At 45.9% G+C, this 14,131-nt stretch overlaps 4 non-coding genes across 4 annotated transcripts; all 4 read right to left on the minus strand.

Moving 5' to 3' along the window:
• Positions 1–811: 811 nt before the first annotated feature.
• TRNAW-CCA (transfer RNA tryptophan (anticodon CCA)) lies at positions 812–883 on the minus strand. The gene has a single exon. It is a non-coding gene; the product is annotated as a tRNA-Trp (tRNA).
• Positions 884–6,350: 5,467 nt separating this feature from the next.
• On the minus strand, positions 6,351–6,422 carry TRNAW-CCA (transfer RNA tryptophan (anticodon CCA)). The gene has a single exon. It is a non-coding gene; the product is annotated as a tRNA-Trp (tRNA).
• A 3,970-nt stretch (positions 6,423–10,392) lies between these two features.
• Positions 10,393–10,464, minus strand: TRNAW-CCA (transfer RNA tryptophan (anticodon CCA)). The gene has a single exon. It is a non-coding gene; the product is annotated as a tRNA-Trp (tRNA).
• Positions 10,465–13,151: 2,687 nt separating this feature from the next.
• TRNAW-CCA (transfer RNA tryptophan (anticodon CCA)) lies at positions 13,152–13,223 on the minus strand. The gene has a single exon. It is a non-coding gene; the product is annotated as a tRNA-Trp (tRNA).
• Between the last annotated feature and the right edge of the window lie 908 nt (positions 13,224–14,131).

The following is a 14,131-nucleotide window of genomic DNA, read 5'->3' on the forward strand; positions in this document are numbered from 1 at the left end:
CTGGAGTCGGACGCGCTACCATGTCGCTATCAAGTCCACTTAGGGTAGCCGTTCGCACACACGCGGTAGCATGTTTTACTCGGCCTTCTGTCGATGAAGCACAGGTAAAGAGACAAGTCATTGTACACAGACAAATAAGTAGATAGACAGATAGATGAAAATAATTAAAAAAGAACTTAACACGGACGTGATTCGAACACGCGAATTTCTGATCTGGAGTCAGACGTTCTACCGTGTCGCCATCAAGTCCACTTAGGGTAGCCGTTCGCACACACGCCGTAGCATGTTTTGCTCGGACTTCTGTCGATGAAGCACAGGTGAAGAGACAAGTCATTGTAGACAGACAAATAAGTAGGTAGACAGATAGATGAAAATAGTGAAAAAGAGAACTTGACGTGGACGTGATTCGACCACGAGACCTTCTGATCTGGAGTCAGACGTGCTACCGTGTCGCCACCGAGTCCACTTAGTGTAGCTGTTCGCACACACGTGGTAGCATGTTTTGCTTGGCCTTCTGTCGGTGAAGCACAGGTAAAGAGACAAGTCATTGTAGAATGACACATAAGTAGATAGATAAAAATTACAAAAAAGAGAATTTGACCCAGACGTGATTCGAACATGCAACCTTCTGTTCTGGAGTATGACGCGCTAAAGTTGCGCCACCGAGTCCGCTTAGGGTAGCCATTCGCACACACGCGGTAGCATGTTTTGCTCGGCCTTCTGTCGATGAAGCACAGGTAAAGAGACAAGTTATTGTAGACCGACAAATAAGTAGATAGGCAGATCGTTGAAAATAATAAAAAAGAGAACTTGACCCAGACGTGATTCGAACACGCGACCTTCTGATCTGGAGTCAGACGCGCTACCGTTGCGCCGCCGAGTCCGTTTAGGGTAGCCATTCACACACACGCGGTAGCATGTTTTGCACGGCCTTCAGTCGAGGAAGCACAGCTAAAGAGACAAGTCATTGTGAACAGACAAATAAGTAGATAGACAGGTAGTGGAAAATAATAAAAGAAAGAATTTCACCCACACGTGATTCGAACACGCAACCTTCTGAACTGGAGTCTGACGCGCTACCGTTGCGCCGCAGAGTCCGCTCAGGGTAGCCGTTCGCACACACGTGTTAGCATGTTTTGCTTGGCCTGCTGTCGATGAAGCACAGGTAAATAGACAAGTCATTGTAGACAGACAAAGGAGTAGATAGACAGATAGATGAAAATAATAAAAGAGAATTTGACTTGGACGTGATTCGAACACTTAACTTCTGATCTGGAGTCAGACGTGCTACCGTTGCGCCACCGAGTCCGCTTAGAGTAGCCGTTCGCACACACGCGGTAGCATGTTTTGCTCGGCCTTCTGTCGATGAAGCACAGGTAAAGAGACAAGTCATTGTAGACAGACAAATAGGTAGATAGACAGATAGATGAAAATAATAAAAAAAGAAATTCACACGGACGTGATTCGAACACGCGAACTTCTGATCTGGAGTCAGACGTGCTACTGTGTCGCCACCGAGTCCACTTAGCGCAGCCCTTCGCACACACGCGTTAGCATGTTTTGCTCGGCCTTCTGTCGATGAAGTACAGGTAAAGACACAAGTCATTGTAGAATGACGAATAAGTAGATAGACAGAGAAAAATAACAAAAAAGAGAATTTGACCCGTACATGATTCGAACACGCAACCTTCTGATCTGGAGTATGACGCGCTAAAGTTGCGCCACCGAGTCCGCTTAGGGTAGCCGTCCACACACACGTGGTAGCAAGTTTAGCTCACCCTTCTGTCGATGAAGCACAGGTAACGAGTCAAGTCATTGTAGACAGACAAATAAGTAGATAGACAGATAGGTGAAAATAATAAAAAAGAGGATTTGACCCAGACGCGATTCGAACAACGCAACCTTCAGATCTGGGGTCCGACGCGCTACCGTTGCGCCACCGAGTCCGCTTAGGGTAGCCGTTCGCACAAACGTGGTAGCATGTTTTGCTCGGCCTTCTGTCAATGAATCCCAAGTAAAGGAACAAGTCACTGTAGACAGACAAATAAGTAGATATCCAGATAGATAAAAATAATAAAAAGAGAATTTTACCCAAACGTGATTCGAACACACAACCTTCTGATCTGGAGTCAGACGTGGTACCGTTGCGCCACCAAGTCCGCTTATAGGGTTGCCCTTCGCACACACGCGGTAGCATGTTTTGCTCGGCCTTTTGTCGATGAAGCACAGGTGAAGAGACAAGTCATTGTAGACAGACAAATAAGTAGATAGACAGATAGATGAAAATAATAAAGAAGAGAACTTGACCCGGACGTAGTTCGAACACGCAACCTTCTGATATGGAGTCAGACGTGCTATCGTGTCGCCATCAAGTCCACTTAGTGTAGCCGTTCGCACACACGCCGTAGCATGTTTTGCTCGGCCTTCTGTCGATGAAGCACAGGTAAAGAGACAAGTCATTGTAGAATGACAAATAAGTAGATAAACAGATAAAAATAACAAAAAAGAGAATTTGACCCGCACATTGTTCGAACACGCAACCTTGTGATCTGGAGTATGACGCGCTAAAGTTGCGCCACCGAGTCCGCTTAGGGTAGCCGTTCGCACACACGCGGTAGCATGTTTTGCTCGGCCTTCTGTCGATGAAGCAAAGGTAAAGAGACAAGTTATTGTAGACCGACAAATAAGTAGATAGACAGATTGATGAAAATAATAAAAAAGAGAACTTGACGCGGACGTGATTCGACCACGAGACCTTCTGATCTGGAGTCAGGCGTGCTACCGTGTCGCCACCGAGTACACTTCGTGTAGCCGTTCGCACACACGTGGTAGCATGTTTTGCTCGGCCTTCTGTCGATGCAGCACAGATATAGAGACAAGTCATTGTAGACAGACAAATAAGTAGATAGACAGATAGTTCAAAATAATAAAGAAGAGAATTTGACCCAGACGTGATTCGAACACACAACCTTCTGATCTGGAGTCGGACGCGCTACCAGTTCGCCACCGAGTCCATTAGGGTGGCTGTTCGCACACACGTGGTAGCATGTTTTGCTCGGCCTTCTATCGATGAAGCACAGGAGAAGAGATGAGTCATTGTAGACAGACAAATAAGTAGATATTCAGATTGATGAAAATAAGAAAAAGAAAATTTGACCCAAACGTGATTTGAACACACAACCTTCTGATCTGGAGTCAGACGTGGTACCGTTGCGCCACCAAGTCCGCTTATAGGGTTTCCCTTCGCACACACGCCGTAGCATGTTTTGCTCGGCCTTCAGTCGATGAAGCACAGGTAAAGAGACAAGTGATTGTAGAATGACAAATAAGTAGATAGACAGATAAATTTAACAATAAAGAGAATTTGACCCGCACATTGTTCGAACACGCAACCTTCTGATCTGGAGTATGACGCGCTAAAGTTGCGCCACCGAGTCCGCTTAGGGTAGCCATTCGCACACACGCGGTAGCATGTTTTGCTCGGCCTTCTGTCGATGAAGCACAGGTAAAGAGACAAGTTATTGTAGACTGACAAATAAGTAGATAGACAGATAGTTCAAAATAATAAAGAAGAGAATTTGACCCAGACGTGATTCGAACACACAACCTTCTGATCTGGAGTCGGACGCGCTACCAGTTCACCACCGAGTCCATTAGTGTGGCTGTTCGCACACACGTGGTAGCATGTTTTGCTTGGCCTTCTATCGATGAAGCACAGGAGAAGAGATGAGTCATTGTAGACAGACAAATAAGTAGATATTCAGATTGATGACAATAATAAAAAGAAAATTTGACCCAAACGAGATTCGAACACACAACCTTCTGATCTGGAGTCAGACGTGGTACCATTGCGCCACCAAGTCCGCTTATAGGGTTTCCCTTCGCATACACGCGGTAGCATGTTTTGCTCAGCCTTCTGTCGATGAAGCACAGGTAAAGAGACATGTCATTGTAGACAGACAAGTAAGTAGATAGACAGATAGATCAAAATAATAAAAAAGAGAACTTGACCCGGACGTGATTCGAACACGCAACCTTCTGATATGGAGTCAGACGTGCTACCGTGTCGCCACCGAGTCCACTTAGTGTAGCCGTTTTCAGACACGCGGTAGCATGTTTTGCTCGGCATTGTGTCGATGAAGCACAGGTAAAGGGAGAAGTCATTGTAGACAGACAAATAAGTAGGTAGACAGATAGATGGAAATATTAAAAAAGAGAATTTTACCCGGACGTGATTCGAACACGCCACTTTCTGATCTGGAGTCAGACGCGCTACCGGTTCGCCACACAGTCCGCTTAGGGTTGCCGTTCGCACACACGTGGTAGAATGTTTTGATCGGCCTTCTATCGATGAAGCAAAGGTAAAGAGACAAGTCATTGTAGACAGACAGATAAGTATATAGACAGATAGATAAAAGTATTAACAAGAAAATTTTACCCGAACGTGATTAGAACACGCAACTTTCTGATCTGGAGTCAGACGTGCTAAAGTTGCGCCACCGAGTCCGCTTAGGGTAGCCGTTCGCACACACGTGGTAGCATGTTTTGCTTGGCCTTCTGTCGGTGAAGCACAGGTACAGAGACAAGTCATTGTAGACAGACAAAAGAGTAGATAGACAGATAGATGAAAATAATAAAAAAGAGAATTTGACCCGCACGCGGTTCGAACACGCCACCTTCTGATCTGGAGTCGGACGCGCTACCAGTTCGCCACCGAGTCCGCATGGGTAGCCGTTGCACACACGTGGTAGCATGTTTGGCCTGGCCTTCTGTCGATGAAGCACTGCTAAAGAGAAGAGTAACTCTAGACAGACAAATAAGTAGATAGACAGATAGATGAAAATAGTAAAAAAGAGAACTTGACGCAGACGTGATTCGACCATGAGACCTTGTGATCTGGAGTCAGACGTGCTACTGTGTCGCTACCGAGTCCACTTAGTGTAGCCGTTCGCACACACGTGGTAGCATGTTTTGCTCGGCCTTCTGTCGATGCAGCACAGATAAAGAGACAAGTCATTGTAGACAGACAAATAGGTAGATAGACAGATAGATGAAAATAATAAAAAAAGAGAATTTGACCCGGACGTGATTCGAACACGCAACCTTCTGATCTGGAGTCAGACGTTCTACCTTTTCGCCATCAAGTCCACTTAGTGTAGCCGTTCGCACACACGCCGTAGCATGTTTTGCTCGGCCTTCTGTCGATGAGGCACAGGTAAAGAGACAAGTCATTGTAGACAGACAAATAAGTAGATATTCAGATTGATGAAAATAATAAAAAGAAAATTTGACCCAAACGTGATTCGAACACACAAGTTTCTGATCTGGAGTCGGACGCGCTACCAGTTCGCCACCGAGTCTGCTTAGGGTAGCCGTTGCACACACGTGGTAGCATGTTTCGCCTGGCCTTCTGTCGATGAACCACAGCTAAGGAGAAGAGTCACTGTAGACAGACAAATAAGTAGATAGACAGATAGATGAAAATAGTAAAAAAGAGAACTTGACGCGGACGTGATTCGACCACGAGACCTTCTGATCTGGAGTCAGACGTGCTACCGTGTCGCCACCGAGTCCACTTAGTGTAGCCATTTGCAAACACGTGGTAGCATGTTTTGCTCGGCCTTCTGTCGATGCAGCACAGATAAAGAGACAAGTCCTTGTAGACAGACAAATAAGTAGATAGACAGATGAAAATATTAAAAAAGAGAATTGGACCCGGACGTGACTCGAACACGCAACCTTCTGATCTGGAGTCGGACGCGCTACCAGCTCGCCACCGAGTCCACTTAGGGTGGCTGTTTGCACACACGTGGTAGCATGTTTTGCTTGGCTTTCTGTCGATGAAGCACAGGTGAAGAGATGAGTCATTGTAGACAGACAAATGAGTAGATAGACAGATAGATGGAAATAATAAAAAAAGAGAATTTGACCAAGACGTGACTCAAACACGCAACCTTCTGATCTGGAGTCAGACGTGCTACCGTGTCGCCATAAAATCCACTTAGGGTAGCCGTTCGCACACACGCGGTAGAATGTTTTGCTCGGCCTTCTGTCGATGAAGCACAGGTAAAGAGACAAGTCATTGTAGAATGACAAATAAGTAGATAAACAGATAAAAATAACAAAAAAGAGAATTTGACCCGCACATTGTTCGAACACGCAACCTTCTGATCTGGAGTATGACGCGCTAAAGTTGCGCCACCGAGTCCGCTTCGGGTAGCCGTTCGCACACACGCGGTAGCATGTTTTGCTCGGCCTTCTGTCGATGAAGCACAGGTAAAGAGACAAGTTATTGTAGACCGACAAATAAGTACATACACAGATAGTTGAAAATAATAAAGAAGAGAATTTGACCCAGACGTGATTCGAGCACGCAACCTTCTGATCTGGAGTCAGACGCGCTACCGCTGCGCCACCAAGTCCGCTTAGGGTAGCCGTTTGCACAAACGTGGTAGCATGTTTTGCTCGGCCTTCTGTCGATGAATCCCGAATAAAGGGACAAGTCATTGTAGACAGACAAATAAGTAGATATTCAGATTGATGAAAATAATAAAAAAGAGAACTTGACCTGGACGTGATTCGAACACGCAACCTTCTGATATGGAGTCCGACGTGCTACAGTGTCGCCACCGAGTCCACTTAGTGTAGCCGTTTTCAGACACGCGGTAGCATGTTTTGCTCGGCCTTGTGTCGATGAAGCACAGCTAAAGGGACAAGTCATTGTAGACAGACAAATAAGTAGGTAGACAGATAGATGAAAATATTAAAAAAGAGAATTTTAACCGGACGTGATTCGAACACGCAACCTTCTGATCTGGAGTCAGACGTGCTAAGTTGCGCCACCGAGTCCGCTTAGGGTAGCCGTTCGCACAACGCGGTAGCATGTTTTGCTCGGCCTTCTGTCGATGAAGCACAGATAAAGAGACAAGTCATTGTAGACAGACAAATAAGTAGATAGACAGATGAAAATAATAGAAAAGAGAATTTGACCCGGACGTGACTCGAACACGCAACCTTCTGATCTGGAGTCGGACGCGCTACCAGTTCGTCACCGAGTCCACTTAGGGTGGCTGTTCGCACACACGTCGTAGCATGTTTTGCTCGGCCTTCTATCGATGAAGCACAGGTGAAGAGATGAGTCATTGTAGACAGACAATTAGGTAGGTACACAGATAGATGAAAATAGTGAAAAAAAGAACTTGGCGCGTACGTGATTCGACCACGAGACCTTCTGATCTTGAGTCAGACGTGCTACCGTGTCGCCACCGAGTCCACTTAGTGTAGCCGTTCGCACACACGTGGTAGCTTGTTTTGCTTGGCCTTATGTCGGTGAAGCACAGGTAAAGAAACAAGTCATTGTAGAATGACAAATGAGTAGATAGACAGATAAAAATTACAAAAAAGAGAATTTGACCCAGACGTGATTCGAACATACATCCTTCTCATCTGCAGTCAGACGTGGTGACGTTGCGCAACCGAGTCCGCCTATAGGGTAGCCCTTCGCACACACGCGGTAGCATGTTTTGCTCGGCCTTCTGTCGATGAAGCACAGGTAAAGAGACAAGTCATTGTAGACAGACAAATAAGTAGATAGACAGATAGATGAAAATATTAAAAAAGAACTTAACACGGAGGTGATTCGAACACGCGAACTTCTGATCTGGAGTCAGATGTGCTACCGTGTCGCCACCAAGTCCGCTTATAGGGTGTCGTTTCGCACACACGTGGTAGCATGTTTTGCTCGGCCTTCTGTCGATGAAGGACAGGTGAAGAGACAAGTCATTGTAGACAGACAAATAAGTAGATAGACAGATAGATGAAAATAATAAAGAAGAGAACTTGACCCGGACGTGGTTCGAACACGCAACCTTCTGATATGGAGTCAGACGTGCTACCGTGTCGCCACCGAGTCCACTTAGTGTAGCCGTTTTCACATACGCGGTAGCATGTTTTGCACGGCCTTCTGTCGACGAAGCAAAGGTAAAGGGACAAGTCATTGTAGAAGGACAAATAAGTAGATAAACAGATAGATGAAATTCATAAAAAGAGAATTTGACCCGGACGTGATTAGAACATGTAACCTTCTGATCTGGAGTCAGACGTGCTAAAGTTGCACCACCGAGTCCGCTTAAGGTAGCCGTTCGCACACACGTGTTAGCATGTTTTGCTTGGCCTGCTGTCGATGAAGCACAGGTAAAAAGACAGGTCATTGTAGACAGACAAATCGGTAGATAGACAGAGAGATGAAAATAATAAAAAAAGAAATTAACACGGACGTGATTCGAACACGCGAACTTCTGATCTGGAGTCAGACGTGCTACTGTGTCGCCACCGAGTCCACTTAGCGCAGCCGTTCGCACACACGTGGTAGCATGGTTTGCTCGGCCTTCTGTCGATGAAGCACAGGTAAAGAGACAAGTCACTGTAGAATGACGAATGAGTAGACAGACAGATAAAAATAACAAAAAAAAGAATTTGACCCGCACATGATTCGAACACGCAACCTTCTGATCTGGAGTATGACGCGCTAAAGTTGCGCAACCGAGTCAGCTTAGGGTAGCCGTCCGCACACACGTGGTAGCATGTTTTGCTCGGCCTTCTGTCGATGAAGCACAGGTAAAGAGACAAGCCATTGTAGACAGACAAATAAGTATATAGACAGATAGTTGAAAATAATAAAAGAAAGAATTTCATCCAGACGTGATTCGAACACGCTACCTCCTGATCTGGAGTCTGACGCGCTACTGTTGCGCTTCAGAATCTGCTTAGGGTAGCCGTTCGCATACACGTGGTAGCATGTTTTGCTTGGCCTTCATTCGGTGAAGCACAGGTAAAGAGACAAGTCATTGTAGACAGACAAAAGAGTAGATAGACAGATAGATGAAAATAATAAAAAAGAGAATTTGACCCGCACGCGGTTCGAACACGCCAGCTTCTGATCTGGAGTCGGACGCGCTACCAGTTCGCCACCGAGTCCGCTTAGGGTAGCCGTTACACACACGTGGTAGCATGTTTTGCCTGGCCTTCTGTCGATGAAGCACAGCTAAAGAGACAAGTCATTGTAGACAGACAAATAAGTAGATAGACAGATAGATGAAAATAATAAAAAAGAGAACTTGACCCGGACGTGATTCGAACACGCAACATTCTGATATGGAGTCAGACGTGCTACCGTGTCGCCACCGAGTCCGCTTAGTGTAGCCGTTTTCAGACACGCGGTAGCATGTTTTGCTCGGCCTTGTGTCGATATGGCACAGGTAAAGGGACAAGTCATTGTAGACAGACAAATAGGTAGGTACACAGATAGATAAAAATAGTGAAAAAAAGAACTTGGCGCGGACGTGATTCGACCACGAGACCTTCTGATCTTGAGTCAGACGTGCTACCGTGTCGCCACCGAGTCCACTTAGTGTAGCCGTTCGCACACACGTGGTAGCTTGTTTTGCTTGGCCTTATGTCGGTGAAGCACAGGTAAAGAGACAAGTCATTGTAGAATGACAAATAAGTAGATAGACAGATAAAAATTACAAAAAAGAGAATTTGACCCAGACGTGATTCGAACATGCATCCTTCTCATCTGGAGTCAGACGTGGTGACGTTGCGCAACCGAGTCCGCCTATAGGGTAGCCCTTCGCACACACGCGGTAGCATGTTTTGCTCGGCCTTCTGTCGAAGAAGCACAGGTAAAGAGACAAGTCATTGTAGACAGACAAATAAGTAGATAGACAGATAGATGAAAATAATAAAAAAAGAACTTAACACGGACGTGATTCGAACACGCGAACTTCTGATCTGGAGTCAGACGTTCTACCGTGTCACCATCAAGTCCACTTAGGGTAGCCGTTCGCACACACGCCGTAGCATGTTTTGCTCGGCCTTCTGTTGATGAAGCACAGGTGAAGTGACAAGTCATTAGACAGACAAATATGTAGGTAGACAGATAGATGAAAATAGTGAAAAAGAGAACTTGACGCGGACGTGATTCGACCACGAGACCTTCTGATCTGGAGTCAGACGTGCTACCGTGTCGCCACCGAGTCCACTTAGTGTAGCTGTTCGCACACACGTGGTAGCATGTTTTGCTTGGCCTTCTGTCGGTGAAGCACAAGTAAAGAGACAAGTCATTGTAGAATGACACATAAGTAGATAGACAGATAAAAATTACAAAAAAGAGAATTTGACCCAGACGTGATTCGAACATGCAACCTTCAGTTCTGGAGTATGACGCGCTAAAGTTGCGCCACCGAGTCCGCTTAGGGTAGCCATTCGCACACACGCGGTAGCATGTTTTGCTCGGCCTTCTGTCGATGAAGCACAGGTAAAGAGACAAGTTATTGTAGACCGACAAATAAGTAGATAGGCAGATCGTTGAAAATAATAAAAAAGAGAATTTGACCCAGACGTGATTCGAACACGCGACCTTCTGATCTGGAGTCAGACGCGCTACCGTTGCGCCACCGAGTCCGTTTAGGGTAGCCATTCACACACACGCGGTAGCATGTTTTGCACGGCCTTCAGTCGAGGAAGCACAGGTAAAGAGACAAGTCATTGTGAACAGACAAATAAGTAGATAGACAGGTAGTGGAAAATAATAAAAGAAAGAATTTCACCCACACGTGATTCGAACACGCAATCTTCTGAACTGGAGTCTGACGCGCTACCGTTGCGCCTCAGAGTCCGCTTAGGGTAGCCGTTCGCACACACGTGTTAGCATGTTTTGCTTGGCCTGCTGTCGATGAAGCACAGGTAAATAGACAAGTCATTGTAGACAGACAAAGGAGTAGATAGACAGATAGATGAAAATAATAAAAGAGAATTTGACCAAAACGTGATTCGAACACAAAACCTTCTGATCTGGAGTCAGACGTGGTACCGTTGCGCCACCAAGTCCGCTTATAGGGTTGCCCTTCGCACACACGCGGTAGCATGTTTTGCTCGGCCTTCTGTCGATGAAGCACAGGTGAAGAGACAAGTCATTGTAGAATGACGAAGAAGAAGATAGACAGATGAAAATAATAAAAAAAGAAATTAACACGGACGTGATTCGAACACGCGAACTTCTGATCTGGAGTCAGACGTGCTACTTTGTCGCCACCGAGTCCACTTAGCGCAGCCGTTCGCAAACACGCAGTAGCATGTTTTGCTCGGCTTTCTGTCGATGAAGCACAGGTAAAGAGACAAGTCATTGTAGAATGACGAAGAAGTAGATAGACAGATGAAAATAATAAAAAAAGAAATTCACACAGACGTGATTCGAACACGCGAACTTCTGATCTGGAGTCAGACGTGCTACTGTGTCGCCACCGAGTCCACTTAGCGCAGCCGTTCGCACACACGTGTTAGCATGGTTTGCTCGGCCTTCTGTCGATGAAGCACAGGTAAAGAAACAAGTCATTGTAAAATGACGAATAAGTAGATAGACAGATAAAAATAACAAAAAAGAGAATTTGACCCGCACATGATTCGAACACGCAACCTTCTGATCTGGAGTATGACGCGCTAAAGTTGCGCAACCGAGTTCCCTTAGGGTAGCCGTCCGCACACACGTGGTAGCATGTTTTGCTCGGCCTTCTGTCGATGAAGCACAGGTAAAGAGACAAGCCATTGTAGACAGACAAATAAGTATATAGACAGATAGTTGAAAATAATAAAAGAAAGAATTTCATCCAGACGTGATTCGAACACGCTACCTTCTGATCTGGAGTCTGACGCGCTACTGTTGCGCTTCAGAATCTGCTTAGGGTAGCCGTTCGCACACACGTGGTAGCATGTTTTGCTTGGCCTTCATTCGGTGAAGCACAGGTAAAGAGACAAGTCATTGTAGACAGACAAAAGAGTAGATAGACAGATAGATGAAAATAATAAAAAAGAGAATTTGACCCGCACGCGGTTCGAACACGCCAGCTTCTGATCTGGAGTCGGACGCGCTACCAGTTCGCCAACGAGTCCGCTTAGGGTAGCCGTTACACAAACGTGGTAGCATGTTTTGCCTGGCCTTCTGTCGATGAAGCACAGCTAAAGAGACAAGTCATTGTAGACAGACAAATAAGTAGATAGACAGATAGATGAAAATAATAAAAAAGAGAACTTGACCCGGACGTGATTCGAACACGCAAAATTCTGATATGGAGTCAGACGTGCTACCGTGTCGCCACCGAGTCCACTTAGTGTAGCCGTTTTCAGACACGCGGTAGCATGTTTTGCTCGGCCTTGTGTCGATATGGCACAGGTAAAGGGACAAGTCATTGTAGACAGACAAATAGGTAGGTACACAGATAGATGAAAATAGTGAAAGAAAGAACTTGGCGCGGACGTGATTCGACCACGAGACCTTCTGATCTTGAGTCAGACGTGCTACCGTGTCGCCACCGAGTCCACTTAGTGTAGCCGTTCGCACACACGTGGTAGCTTGTTTTGCTTGGCCTTATGTCGGTGAAGCACAGGTAAAGAGACAAGTCATTGTAGAATGACAAATAAGTAGATAGACAGATAAAAATTACAAAAAAGAGAATTTGACCCAGACGTGATTCGAACATGCATCCTTCTCATCTGGAGTCAGACGTGGTGACGTTGCGCAACCGAGTCCGCCTATAGGGTAGCCCTTCACACACACGCGGTAGCATGTTTTGCACGGCCTTCAGTCGAGGAAGCACAGGTAAAGAGACAAGTCATTGTGAACAGACAATTAAGTAGATAGACAGGTAGTGGAAAATAATAAAAGAAAGAATTTCACCCACACGTGATTCGAACACGCAACCTTCTGAACTGGAGTCTGACGCGCTACCGTTGCGCCTCAGAGCCGCTTAGGGTAGCCGTTCGCACACACGTGTTAGCATGTTTTGCTTGGCCTGCTGTCGATGAAGCACAGGTAAATAGACAAGTCATTGTAGACAGACAAAGGAGTAGATAGACAGATAGATGAAAATAATAAAAGAGAATTTGACTTGGACGTGATTCGAACACTTAACTTCTGATCTGGAGTCAGACGTGCTACCGTTGCGCCACCGAGTCCGCTTAGGGTAGCCGTTCGCACACACGCGGTAGCATGTGTTGCTCGGCCTTCTGTCGATGAAGCACAGGTAAAGAGACAAGTCATTGTAGACAGACAAATAGGTAGATAGACAGATAGATGAAAATAATAAAAGAGAATTTGACTTGGACGTGATTCGAACACTTAACCTTCTGATCTGGAGTCAGACGTGCTACCGTTGCGCCACCGAGTCCGCTTAGGGTAGCCGTTCGCACACACGCGGTAGCATGTTTTGCTCGGCCTTCTGTCGATGAAGCACAGGTAAAGAGACAAGTCATTGTAGACAGACAAATAGGTAGATAGACAGATAGATGAAAATAATAAAAAAAGAAATTCACACGGACGTGATTCGAACACGCGAACTTCTGATCTGGAGTCAGACGTGCTACTGTGTCGCCACCGAGTCCACTTAGCGCAGCCGTTCGCACACACGCGTTAGCATGTTTTGCTCGGCCTTCTGTCGATGAAGCACAGGTAAAGAGACAAGTCATTGTAGAATGACAAATAAGTAGATAGATAGATAAAAATAACAAAAAAGAGAATTTGACCCGTACATGATTCGAACACGCAACCTTCTGATCTGGAGTATGACGCGCTAAAGTTGCGCCACCGAGTCCGCTTAGGGTAGCCGTCCACACACACGTGGTAGCATGTTTTGCTTGGCCTTCATTCGGTGAAGCACAGGTAAAGAGACAAGTCATTGTAGACAGACAAAAGAGTAGATAGACAGATAGATGAAAATAATAAAAAAGAGAATTTGACCCGCACGCGGTTCGAACACGCCAGCTTCTGATCTGGAGTCGGACGCGCTACCAGTTCGCCACCGAGTCCGCTTAGGGTAGCCGTTACACACACGTGGTAGCATGTTTTGCCTGGCCTTCTGTCGATGAAGCACAGCTAAAGAGACAAGTCATTGTAGACAGACAAATAAGTAGATAGACAGATAGATGAAAATAATAAAAAAGAGAACTTGACCCGGACGTGATTCGAACACGCAACATTCTGATATGGAGTCAGACGTGCTACCGTGTCGCCACCGAGTCCGCTTAGTGTAGCCGTTTTCAGACACGCGGTAGCATGTTTTGCTCGGCCTTGTGTCGA

Source organism: Rhipicephalus microplus, chromosome 5 (genome assembly GCF_043290135.1).
Source record: "Rhipicephalus microplus isolate Deutch F79 chromosome 5, USDA_Rmic, whole genome shotgun sequence".
Classification (NCBI taxonomy): domain Eukaryota; kingdom Metazoa; phylum Arthropoda; class Arachnida; order Ixodida; family Ixodidae; genus Rhipicephalus; species Rhipicephalus microplus.